General features: G+C 41.0%; 1 protein-coding gene across 1 annotated transcript in view; it reads left to right on the top strand.

The window, feature by feature from the left end:
• Positions 1-2,761, top strand: part of PRPS2 (phosphoribosyl pyrophosphate synthetase 2) — a 33,233-nt gene extending 30,472 nt beyond the window's left edge. Inside the window, exon 8 of the mRNA XM_067724493.1 lies at positions 2,603-2,761. The gene's annotated coding sequence lies outside the window, so the exon portion shown is untranslated. The remainder of the gene's footprint in view (positions 1-2,602) is intronic.
• Positions 2,762-12,331: the final 9,570 nt, after the last annotated feature.

Below are 12,331 nucleotides of genomic sequence, written 5' to 3'. Positions count from 1 at the left end.
CACCTTTAGGAAACGCATTCAAGACCTGGCTTGACTGCCATTCCTTGAGCAGAGCTGCCTTTAAAGCCATAAGTGGACTTTAGAGACCCCGGGGAACAGTCCAGGCAGAAGGCAGAGTGCCCTAAATATTTGCTGATGGACGTCACCCTTCTGTGCTTTGAGGGACTTTTACGTCTGTGAGTACTTGACCTTCTGTGTCTGAGGATGCATGATTCTCTGATTTTCCCTATGCAGAGAGTGTTAAATCTACTATCTTCTTGCCTCGAAGCTAAGACTGAACATGAGTTACAGAAAAATTGTGAGGACCTAGACCGAACTTGGGTCACTTTGTCAAATCATCAGAGGAATTGTTTGGAGGCACATTTTAGTGTGTTTGCTATAGAATGAACTCAGGAAGTGCCACTGACAGTATTCTCGTCTAAGGAACCAAGGAAGGACCTGAAATTTCCTCAAGCCTCAATATCCTGTTTTTAGGACCAGGGCTGCAGAGCAGCCTCCTAGAGTATTGAAAGGGACAGACCCCTCTCGGCAGTAACTGTGCGTTCATTTCCCCACTGACGGCTTTCATAGCCTTCAAAGAGCAACACTTCAATGAAGACACAATTCATGAACAGTGTCCTATGAATAAAAGGGCTCCCCTGGTGCCGCGGTGGTTAAGAATCCGCCTGCCAATGCAGGGGACACAAGTTCGAGCCCTGGTCCGGGAAGGTCCCACATGCCGTGGAGCAGCTAAGCCCGTGTGCCACATCTACTGAGCCTGCGCTCTAGATCCTGCAAGCCACAGCTACTGAGCCCATGTGCCACAACTACTGAAGCCCACGTGCCTAGAGCCCATGCTCCGCAACAAGAGAAGTCACCACAATGAGAAGCCCACGTACCGTGGCGGAGTGGCCTACGCTCGACGCAACTAAAGAAAGCCTACATGCAGCAACGAAGACCCAACGCAGCCAAAAATAAATAAATAAATTTTTAAAAGATTAAAAAAAATAAAAGAGCACATGGAGGAACCCCAGCTGGCAGAAGAAGGCTGGTTTTTGATGAGTCAGTAATTTCTTACTGACTTGCACTGGTGCAACCGTAAATGCAGTCTTGAGCCTTGTCATTTGGAGGTGTTTTGTTTTATGTGTGCAAGTTATAGGAACTATAATTCATCTGAGAAATACCTCTTGCTCCTCTGCCTTCTGACTCTTATGAACATTTTGGTTCAGACAGATGTCAAATGGAAGATTTGTATCTGTAGTCTTCTGGGCTGCCTTGATGATTTCTTCCACAGGCAAAGTGAAGGAGGGGGTCTCACACTCACTCACCCATTCGTTCCTGATGGAGCAGTTACTAGCAGACCGTTGTGTTAGGATGGGGCTCTGAGGTAAATACCAGATAAATACGTGACCAAGGCTTACATGTATTAAGCCACTAGAGTTTACACGGACTGTTTTATACACAAGCATGTGATGTAGGCAACATGGGAGGATGATCGCCCTGCCCTTGCAGACATGATCATTCATTCGGAGCAAGGGCAACAGTGCGGGGTTTTTGTTGTTTTGTTTTTTGGGGGTTTTTAAAGTATTTTTGTTGGTGTATTTCTCTTTCGGTATTGCAAAAAAAAAAAACCTACAGTCAGCATCATTGATGTCAAGTCTACCAAGACAGTCACACTCAGCATTAAAATGTAAATAGAACAAAGGAGCGCTTGTTTAAAAGGTGCATGACTACATCTATTCCAGCTTAAAAGCCTGTTTAAGATACTCTATTGATTTCATAGCCATTTCTGGTGTGCTTCTGCTGTTAATCATTTTTTTCCTATGATTATTAGCTTCTTAAGTTTATTACATATTTTCCTCAGAGCCAATTTTATCTTCAGTAAACATTTCAAAGTCCCTGACGGAAGCAGTTCAGAATGGGCTTGGGGGAGGGAAGCTGGATGAAGGAAGGGGCGGCAGCTTTCCCCTGGGGTCAGACACCTCCCCTCAGGGAGGGGAATTACACATATTTATTTATTATTTATTAAAAATTTTTATTGGATTATAGTTGATTTACAATGTTGTGTTAGTTTCAGGTGTACAGCAAAGTGACTCAGTTATACAAATACATAGATCCACTCTTTTTGATTCTTTTCCCATATAGGCCATTACAGAGTACTGAGAAGAGTTCCCTGTGCTATACATTAGGTCCTTATTATTTTACATGTAATAGTGTGTATATCAGGATAATTTATTTCAGGGTTTCTCAAGCTCACCACTATTGGCATTTTGCACTAGATAATTCTTTGTCATGGGGCCAAGACACACACATTTGTGACAACCCAAAAAATGTCTCCAGATACTGCCAAATATTCCCTGGGGGCAAAAATCGCCCCCGGTTGAGAACCACTGATTTATTTTAACCAGGATCTTCTTCCTTAATCCTCTTCCTGACGTTCAGGTCAGAATTCCAGAGGAGATCCATCCTGGCCCCTGGCCCCTGGTCCACTCTCAAGTAGAAAAGCATTTTAGAACGAAGTGGATAAGACAATGGCAATAAGTCACTTTAAAAACGTAAACACCAGTGTTTGCTACGACATGAAATTTTACACCAAAATAATTGCATTATCCTTTTGATGCAGGGCTTCAAACACCGATCCCTACGTCTGCCATGAATTGGGGTGAGATCCCTACTGCACAGCTGGGGAACCGTTGCTAAGGCGGAACACGCTTTTTAAAAAACACAGCAAAGAAGTATGTGCAGCATATTATCATCTGTGTGAAATAAAAAGGGGGATATATGTTTGAAAAGCATAATTCTGACTTTGGGAAGAATAGAGGCCCCTCAAGAAGGAAATGGGAGACATCACCCTATATATAAAAAATAGGGTTGGGATGGGAAAAGACAAGGCCACACAAGTTTGTGGAATCTATTATTCTTTTGGCTTGTTAGCTATCAAACTGAGTTGTTCTGGTCAAAAAAAGAAATATGCCTGACACGAAAGCCACTTATTTTATGATCCATCCATATGCCTGACACGTTTTTGTTTGAACCAAGAAACTGATTAAGGTAATCTTTAAAGAGGTGACTGAATTTTAGTCTGACTTCAACGGTGACATCCAGAGAGCAGAGATTCCCGTGCGCCTTGCAGGTGGTGGGTATCCTGGCCCTTCCGTGATTGAACTCTCATAAGATGGCCAGAGTCTAACGTGGTCAAACCGTAGAGCAACTCACCTCTCTTGTCAAATGTCGTGGAATTGATAAGATTTCGGAGTTAGATGGAACATTTGAGACTCATTTTACAGATGAGGAAACTAAGGCCCAAAGAGAACGAAGTGACCGGCTCAGTTAAGGTCACACTGTTCCTTAGAAGAAACGCTGTGGCTGGTAAACGGGCCTCTTGTTTCTGCTGCTGGAGGTGTTTCCTGTAGCCCAGGTGTTTCCTCCAACATTCTGATCAGTATCTCACGAGGGTGAAGGAGTTTATCATTAAGCCTCAGGGCAGTGAGAGAAAGCATAAAATATGGTGCGGTAACTTCCATCAACCTGGAATGCTTGCTTCTGCAGATTTGGTTGTTCGCTTTCCTTCTTCCAAAAAAAGGTCTTTCGTTGCACTCACGGCATTTGCCTGGTCCTTTTTCATAGTCATGCTAACGTGGGGAGATTTAAAATAACAACCCTGAGTCATGGGTGTTTTTAAGGTGATGGTAATTTTGTAGGGCAGTGGTTCTCAAAGTGTGGTCCTGGACTAGTGGCATTGCCAGGGAACTTAGGAGAAATGCGAATTCTCGGGCCCCACCCCAGACCTATTGAATCAGAAACTCTGGGTGTGGGGGTGTGGCAGGCACGGGGTTTGATACACTGAAGTTTGAGAACTACACTGTAAGGCTAAGTCCTCTAGTTTAGTAGTTGGTAAACTTGGTTGCATATGGGGCCACCTAAGGAGCTTTTTAAAATATTGCTGAAAATGAAATTAATTTAAAAAAATGTATAACTGTGTGGTGATGGATGTTAACTAGACTTATAGTGGTGATCATTTGGCAATATATACAAGTATTGAATCATTATGTTGTACACCTGAAACTAATAATTCTATATGTCAATTACACCTCAGTTAAAGAAAATGAAATTGATGCCTGGGCCTTGCCCCCAGAGATTCTGACTTAATTGGCCTGCGGAGCATCCAAGTATCAGGATTATTAAAGACCCTCGATGACTTGATACTACTGTGCAGCTAAGCTTGAACCATCCCGTAGGGGACGATCCTTTCCTTCTTCAGGAAGATGGTTCTGACTCTAGTAAGTTACAATCAATTTAATTACACTTAATTGTAATTCTTGTACTCAGCTGAAAACTTATGCCTACTCTGCAGACATTTGGAGAGAATAGCAGCTTTCAGTTTATCTGAAGATTCAAATGTACCTAGATTAGAAATTTCTGATATTTGTTTTCACTTACCCCAAAACTGTGATTGCCAGGCACTTAGTAGCTTGGAATATTTGAGTTGTTTCTAATGCTTTGGTTTTATGGACAGAAAAAGACAATGTTTATTTTCTAGAAACACAAAGTATAAGATTCCATTGGTGAAAATAGAGTTATTACCAAAAAAATGTTAAAATTAACAGTACTTAATCATTTGTAATAATGGGTTCAGCACACACTCCTTAATATCTAAGGAATTTCCAATGATTTTATTAATATGGGAATCTCCTTTAAAAAAGTGTTTTTAGGAGGGAAGCTTGAACCAAGAGAAAAGTAATAGAAGCAGTTTTATTTAACACCGTATTTTTCAGCACCATTGGTCAGTTAAACAACAGCAACAAAAAGCAGTTAAATCAAGGAGTCTATTTTTTTTTATTGAAGTGGAGTTGATTTACAATGTTGTGTTAGTTTCTGGTGTACAGCAAAATGGTTCAGTTTTATAGATGTGTGTGTATATATATATGTTCTTTTTCAGATTCTTTTCTATTATAGTTTATTACAAGATATTTATTACAGTTCCCTCTGCTATACAGTAGGACCTTGGTTATCTATTTTATATATAGTAGTGTGTATCTGTTAAACCCAAACTCCTAATTTATCCCTCCCCCCACTTCCCCTTTGGTACCTATAAGTTTGTTTTCTGTGTCTGTGACTCCGTTGCTGTTTCTTGTTTTGTTTTGTTTTTGTTTTTGTTTTTATTTTGCGGTACGTGGGCCTCTCACCGCTGTGGCCTCTACCGTTGCGGAGCACAGGCTCTGGACACACAGGCTCAGCAGCCATGGCTCACGAGCCCAGCCGCTGTGCGGCATGTGGGATCTTCCCGGACCGGGGCACGAACCCGTGTCCCCCGCATCGGCAGGCGGACTCTGAACCACTGCGCCACCAGGGAAGCCCCCCCGTTTCTGTTTTGTAAGTTCATTTGTATCATTTTTTTAGATTCCACATATAGTTGATGTCATATGATATTTGTCTTTCTCTGACTTACTTCACTTAGTATGATAATCTCTAGATCCATCCTTGTTGCTGCAAATGACATTATTTCATTCTTTTATTTACGGCTGGGTAGTATTCCACTGTATATATGCACCACATCTTCCTTATCCATTCATCTGTTGATGGCATTTAGGCTGCTTCCATGTCTTGGCTATTGTGAGCAGTGATGCTATGAGCATTGGGGTGCATGTATCTTTTCAAAGTATGGTTTTCTTCAGATACATGCCCAGGAGTGGGATTGCTGGATCATATGGTAGTTCTATTGTTAGTTTTTTAAGGAACCTCCATGCTGTTTTGCATAGTGGCTGCACCAATTTACATTCCCACCAACAGTGTAGGAGGGTTCCCTTCTCTCCACACCCAGGGACTCTTATTAAAAAAGGATCTGTATGTGACTTAAATATTGTATTTTAACTTGAATTATATAAATGGACTTATTTGGGGAGACAGTTCTCCACGGGTCTCTTGCAGTTCTGTACATCTCATGAGCAGAGACATTGAGAGCCTTGGTTCTGGATAATCTTTTCAAGGATGTTTATATAGCAAGCAGAAGATAGTAGATAGTTTTGTAAGACAGAGATAGCGTCCCTTTCTGGGGCAGGTGGCAGGTTTGATTGCTGTCTGGTCTAATAATAACAGTGCCTCCCTCTGGGCAAAATTCAGTGAGCTTTGCTTGCAACCCATTACAAATGTTTGGGTTCTCTAAACTCGGGGTTCCTCAGCTGTGATGCAAACCCACTTCGTGCATAGCATCCACCCAGAGCCACTCCGTGGCATTGGGGGGACAAAGGGAACAGGTACCTGCTGTGCCACGAGTGCTAAAGTCCTTTGTCCCCGACCCAGGAGCATTAGCAATTATTTATCTTTTTTTAAACCCATTGCATTAGCAATTATTTATCTTTTTTAAAAAAATTTTTTTAATTTGCTTGTAAGGAATCTATCTTTTTTTTTAACATCTTTATTGGGGTATAATTGCTTTACAATGGTGTGTTAGTTTCTGCCTTATAACAAAGTGAATCAACACCATACACAAAAATAAGCTCAAAATGGATTAAAGACCTAAATGTAAGGCCAGAAACTATCAAACTCTTAGAGGAAAACATAGGCAGGACACTCTATGACATAAATCACAGCAAGATCCTTTTTGACCCACCTCCTCGAGAAATGGAAATAAAAACAAAAATAAACAAATGGGACCTAATGAAACTTCAAAGCTTTTGCACAGCAAAGGAAACCATAAACAAGACCAAAAGACAACCCTCAGAATGGGAGAAAATATTTGCAAATGAAGCAAATGACAAAGGATTAATTTCCAAAATTTACATGCAGCTCAATAACAAAAAAACAACCCAATCCAAAAATGGGCAGAAGACCTAAATAGACATTTTTTAAAATTTTAATTGGAGTGAGAACTTAAAAACATATGCACAGCAATCTGAGTACAGACTCTGCAGATATTTTCCCCTTTTTATTTATCTCACATCTAACTTGATAGCTTATTTTTATTTATTTATTTATTTTTGGCTCTGTTGGGTCTTGTTTTTGTATCCATTCAGCAAGGTTATGTCTTTTGGTTGGAGCATTTAATCCATTCACGTTTGAAGTAATTATCGATATGTATGTTCCTGTTACCATTTTCTTAATTGTTTTGGGTTTGTTTTTGTAGGTTCTTTTCTTCTCTTGTGTTTCCCACTTAGAGAAGTTCCTTTAGCATTTGTTGTAAAGCTGGTTTGGTGGTGCTGAATTCTCTTAGCTTTTGCTTGTCTGTAAAGCTTTTGATTTCTCCGTCGAATCTGAATGAGATCCTTGCCAAGTAGAGTAATCTTGGTTGTAGGTTCTTCCCTTTCATCACTTTAAGTATATCATGCCACTCCCTTCTGGCTTGCAGAGTTTCTGCTGAGAAACCAGCTGTTAACCTTATGGGAGTTCCCTTGTATGTTATTTGTCGTTTTTCCCTTGCTGCTTTCAATAATTTTTCTTTGTCTTTAATTTTTGCCAATTTGATTACTATGTGTCTTGGCGTGTTTCTCCTTGGGTTTATCCTGTCTGGGACTCTCTGCACTTCCTGGACTTGAGTGGCTATTTCCTTTCCCATGTTAGGGAAGTTTTCGACTGTGGTCTCTTCACATATTTTCTCAGGTCCTTTCTCTCTCTCTTCTCCTTCTGGGACCCCTATAATGAAAATGTTGTTGTGTTTAATGTTGTCCCAAAGGTCTCTTAGGCTGTCTTCATTTCTTTTCATTCTTTTTTGTTTATTCTGTTCCGCAGCAGTGAATTCCACCGTTCTGTCTTCCAGGTCACTTATCCGTTCTTCGACCTCAGTTATTCTGCTATTGATTCCTTCTAGTGTAGTTTTCATTTCAGTTATTGTATTTTTCATCTCTGTTTGTTCTTTAATTCTTCTAGGTCTTTTTGAAACAGTTCTGGCATCTTCCCGATCTTTGCCTCCATTCTTTTTCCGAGGTCCTGGATCATCTTCACTATCATTATTCTGAATTCTTTTTCTGGAAGGTTGCTTATCTCCATTTCATTTAGTTGTTTTTCTGGGGTTTTATCTTGTTCCTTCATCTGGTACATAGCCCTCTGCCTTTTCATCTTGTCTGTCTTTCTGTGAATGTGTTTTTTGTTCCACAGGCTGCAGGATTGTAGTTCTTCTTCTGCTGTCTGCCCTCTCTCATTCAGTATTGTAATACATGACTTTTAGAGGCTGCATAGTATTCTAAAGTAAAATGTTTTGAATCCAGTATCCTTCAAAGAATCTGAAACAGCAGTTTTTGCCTTAAATACATATCCCTTTACCTTTCTGTTGTATATATCACAAGTGGTAGACCATCGCTTTGGTGGTTCTGAATGAACCGTGCTTCCCAATATTCATGTTCTTCTGGAGTGCCTTTCCTTATTGACTCTGGGCTTGGCCAATAAGTAGGACATTAGCAAGGATGATGCAAACGAGGCTTAGTAGTGCTTGCACACTGGGGCTTATCTATATTGAAATGCTCACTCTTAGGATCTAATCACCTTGAAAAGAAGCCCGCTCTAGCCACATGGAAAGAAAAAGAGCAAGAAGTCACAGCCTCCCCACCATCCCCACTGCGGCACCAGACAGGTGAACAAAGCCATCTGACTGCAGTCTCGTGGAAAACCCCAAACGCGACAAACAGAACAGCCCAGCAGAGCCCCGGCCAAATGACAGAACGGTGAACAAATATAATGGTTGCTGTTTTAAGCCGATGCATTTTGGAGTGCTTTGTTACACAGCAATAAATCATTGAAACATGATAGCTTTTAATATGAACGGTTACGTCAAATATAAGTTCAAAAAGGACTTTTTGTTATTATCTGGTTGAATTGCTGAGGTCCTGGCTGATTAGATGACTTTCAGAAAGAACATGGGCAGTGGAGTCAAAAAAAGCATGAATTGCAACCCGGTTTTGCATATTAGATATATGACTTCTTGAAGTATCAGCTTCCTCGGGGGCAAACCAGGTTTTAACAATAGCTACCTCAGGACTTCCCTGGTGGCGCGGTGGTTAATAATCCGCCTGCCATTGCAGGGGACGCAGGTTCGATCCCTGGTCCAGGAAGATCCCACATGCCACGGAGTAACTAAGCCTGTGCACCACAACTACTGAGCCTGCGCTCTAGAGCCTGCGAGCCACAGCTACTGAGCCCACGTGCCACAACTACTGAAGCCCGCGCGCCAAGAGCCCATGCTCCGCAACAAGAGAAGCCACCACAATGAGAAGCTCGCGCATCAGTGAAGAGTAGCCCCTGCTCGCCACAACTGGAGAAAGCCCACGTGCAGCAGTGAAGACCCAATGCAGAAATAAATAAATAAATAGGTAGATAAATAAATAAATAAAAACAATAGACACCTCACAGGTGTTTTATTCTTAGGCTCTGAGAGTGATGGTGCTTCTAACTCAATGGCGTGATAAACATGAAGGAATGTACGGGTGTGAGGTCACATTTTTATTACAAAGCCATGTCTCTCATATCCCAAGCAAGTGTTCTTGCCACTATACCTCAGTACTAATGAATCCACTTATGAGTCTACGAAAACCAAATGGCAAGAGGGATTATCTGTAATGCCCACCTGGCAAAACTGCTTCTGATTTTCCAAGGCAAGAGGCAGAGCTGCTTAGCGACCATTACCTCCATAAATAACCTTTTCTCTTTTTAACTAAGTCATCCACTCCATTATTTGCATCAGGGCCTTTTTTCAAAGCATTTGATCCTTTGGACTCATCTGGTACACTCTAATATTTATGTGGGACCAGCCCTCAACACGAAAGAAGGGTTTTTTTAATATGAATTTGCATATCCTGTCAAGGACTTTTTCAGAACACTTTCATTTCAAGGTAAAATGAAACTTACAGGACTAAGCAGAGAAATGCTTCACATTTCAGTTTAAAGGAGGGGGGTAATAAAGATGTTAAAAAAATAAAATAAAAATTTTTTAAAAAGGAGGGGGGAATGAAGCAAAAGACAAGGTTAATTATGACACTGGGGCTTTACAATGCTAAAAATATACTATATATGAAGGAGCTATGGAAGCTGTGTTCTATTTCTACGTGTCGTTTACAAAGAGCAGGCTCATGGTATCTGCAAATTTCTTTTTTTATTATTAGTTTTTATTGGAGCTTTATTAGTTTTATCGTTGCTTTACAATGTTGTGTTAGTTTGAAAATTTCTAGTAAAGATTTTTATTTGAAAAGCGTTCATGGTTGTATCTAACTGAAAGGGTTAACATTTTAACCTTGTTATAAAAATAGTATGATGCTTGTCATTAAAGTTCTCTCTCCTTTTCCTCAAGCCAACCCTGACTTTCAGCATGCAGGAGTGGGAACAGCCAACAGAAATTGGGGAAGCACTGGGGTCCTGTTTGCATTCGCATGCTCGCCCAAATAGAGAAACATTAAGATGTTATACTTCCCCATGCTGGGAACACAGCATTAACTGGACTAGAGCAATTTATTTAAGGGCTTTATTGAGGTTCCCAACAGCTTTAGGAGAGTATGTATGATGCTAAGTTTCCATTCAACCCCTTTGATGTCTATGTCAGAGTCAGATGGCAGCAATGGGGCTCAAACCTGGGGTTTCTGTACCCAGCTGTATACTTGTTCACCCACCACTCTGGATGCCACTTAAGCCTGGACTTCCTTTTAATTTCAGAAACTTAATCTTAGGAGTCCTTCAACGTTTAATTCCACCAAGGGCCCTTTCAATCTTCTTTATTTCCATCTAAAAGGAAAAAAGAAATGCGGTGAGACTTAGAAAACGTAGTATGAGGTAACCCAGCCAATGAGAGGCCTGTCCTCACAAGATGAATAGAAGCACTCTATCCTCTTCATCCAGTCATTTCTCTTGAGCTAACTAACCCGGGGGGGCCTGGGCCCACGACGTCACCCAGATGCGGGTAGCTCACGGGGGCCACGACTAGCTCTTCTTCTCAAAACTGACCTAAGTGATCAAATTATTCTTATTTTCATAATCACTTTCATTTTTATCATCATGAAGAATGATTTTTAAATACCAACTCTGAACGAGATGCTGGGGACAATGCATCCTTAACTCAAGGGGTCTGCAATATCATTAGGGACCTAGCAGATAGAATCAAAGATAAATAACAATACAAGAAAGCATAATAGTATATTCCCTCGGGATCTTACCATATAAAACCTGGATGTGCCTTTACTGGTCACACACCCTCATCCCTCACTTTATAGATGAGTAAGCAGATTTATTTTTATGTAGTCAAATTTTTTGATGTTTTCTTTCAGACTCTGGGGTCGTTGCTGTTGGTCTTCGTTTGTTGTTGTTGTCATACTTAGAATGACTTTCCCACTTCAAGATTATAAAAATATTTATCTGGGTTTCTTCCAGTACTTTTAATGTTCAATGTCTTACATTTAAATTTTTGAGCCATATGAAATTAATTTTGATGTAAGAAACAAGGTAAGACTACAGCTTAATTTTTCTCTAAGCTTTAAGCCAGTTGCCCAACTTTATCTTAATAATTCCTTTTGCCATTGATGTGAATTTAATGTCCCATATGTGCTTTTTTTAAAAATTAATTTATTTTTATTTTTGGATGTGTTGGGTCTTTGTTGCTGCGCGCAGGCTGTCTCTCTAGTTGCGGCGAGCAGGGGCTACTCTTGGTTGCGGTGTGTGGGCTTCTCATTGCAGTGACTTCTCTTGTTGTGGAGCACAGGCTCTAGGCATGTGGGCTTCAGTAGTTGTGGCACGTGGGCTCAGTAGTTGTGGCGCATGGGCTCTAGGTGCTCGGGCTTCAGTAGTTGTGGCTCCCAAGCTCTAGAGCGCAGGCTCAGTAGTTGCGGCGCATGGGCTTAGTTGATCCGCGGCATGTGGGATCTTCTCGGACCGGGGCTCGAACCCATGTCCCCTGCATTGGCAGGCAGATTCTTAACCACTGCACCACCAGGGAAGTCCCTCCCATGTGTGCTTTTACTTAACTTTGCTATCTCCTCCTTTTCACTGATGTACTGGCACTATGCCATTGTAGGCAATGCAGCATTTATGATGCGTTTATAGATCGAGAAGAGGAATCCTCCCTTTGTTACTTTTTCATTCAGAAGTTACCTGACTATTCTTACCAGGGGTCTTAACCCAGTCAGATCCAATACCTCATTTTTATGAGAGATATCTGGTCATGTACCCTTTACTATCCAGAGGAGATGACATTTATGGATAACATAACCGTAATCTTTGTTATAAATGAAAAATGCCCAGCTGTGACCTCTAGCCCTAATAACCATCTATTTCTCTTCATCTGTTTACATCTTCTTTGCATCTTCAAGGGTCCTGAGAGAAAACAAGTGGCACACTCTGAGTCAGAAATTGATGAGTTTAGCAAAGTGACTATTCATAACAG

Source organism: Pseudorca crassidens, chromosome X, assembly GCF_039906515.1.
Source record: "Pseudorca crassidens isolate mPseCra1 chromosome X, mPseCra1.hap1, whole genome shotgun sequence".
NCBI classification, from domain to species: domain Eukaryota; kingdom Metazoa; phylum Chordata; class Mammalia; order Artiodactyla; family Delphinidae; genus Pseudorca; species Pseudorca crassidens.
Note: the sequence above shows the minus strand (reverse complement) of the source record. Positions and strands in the feature narration are given on the sequence as shown.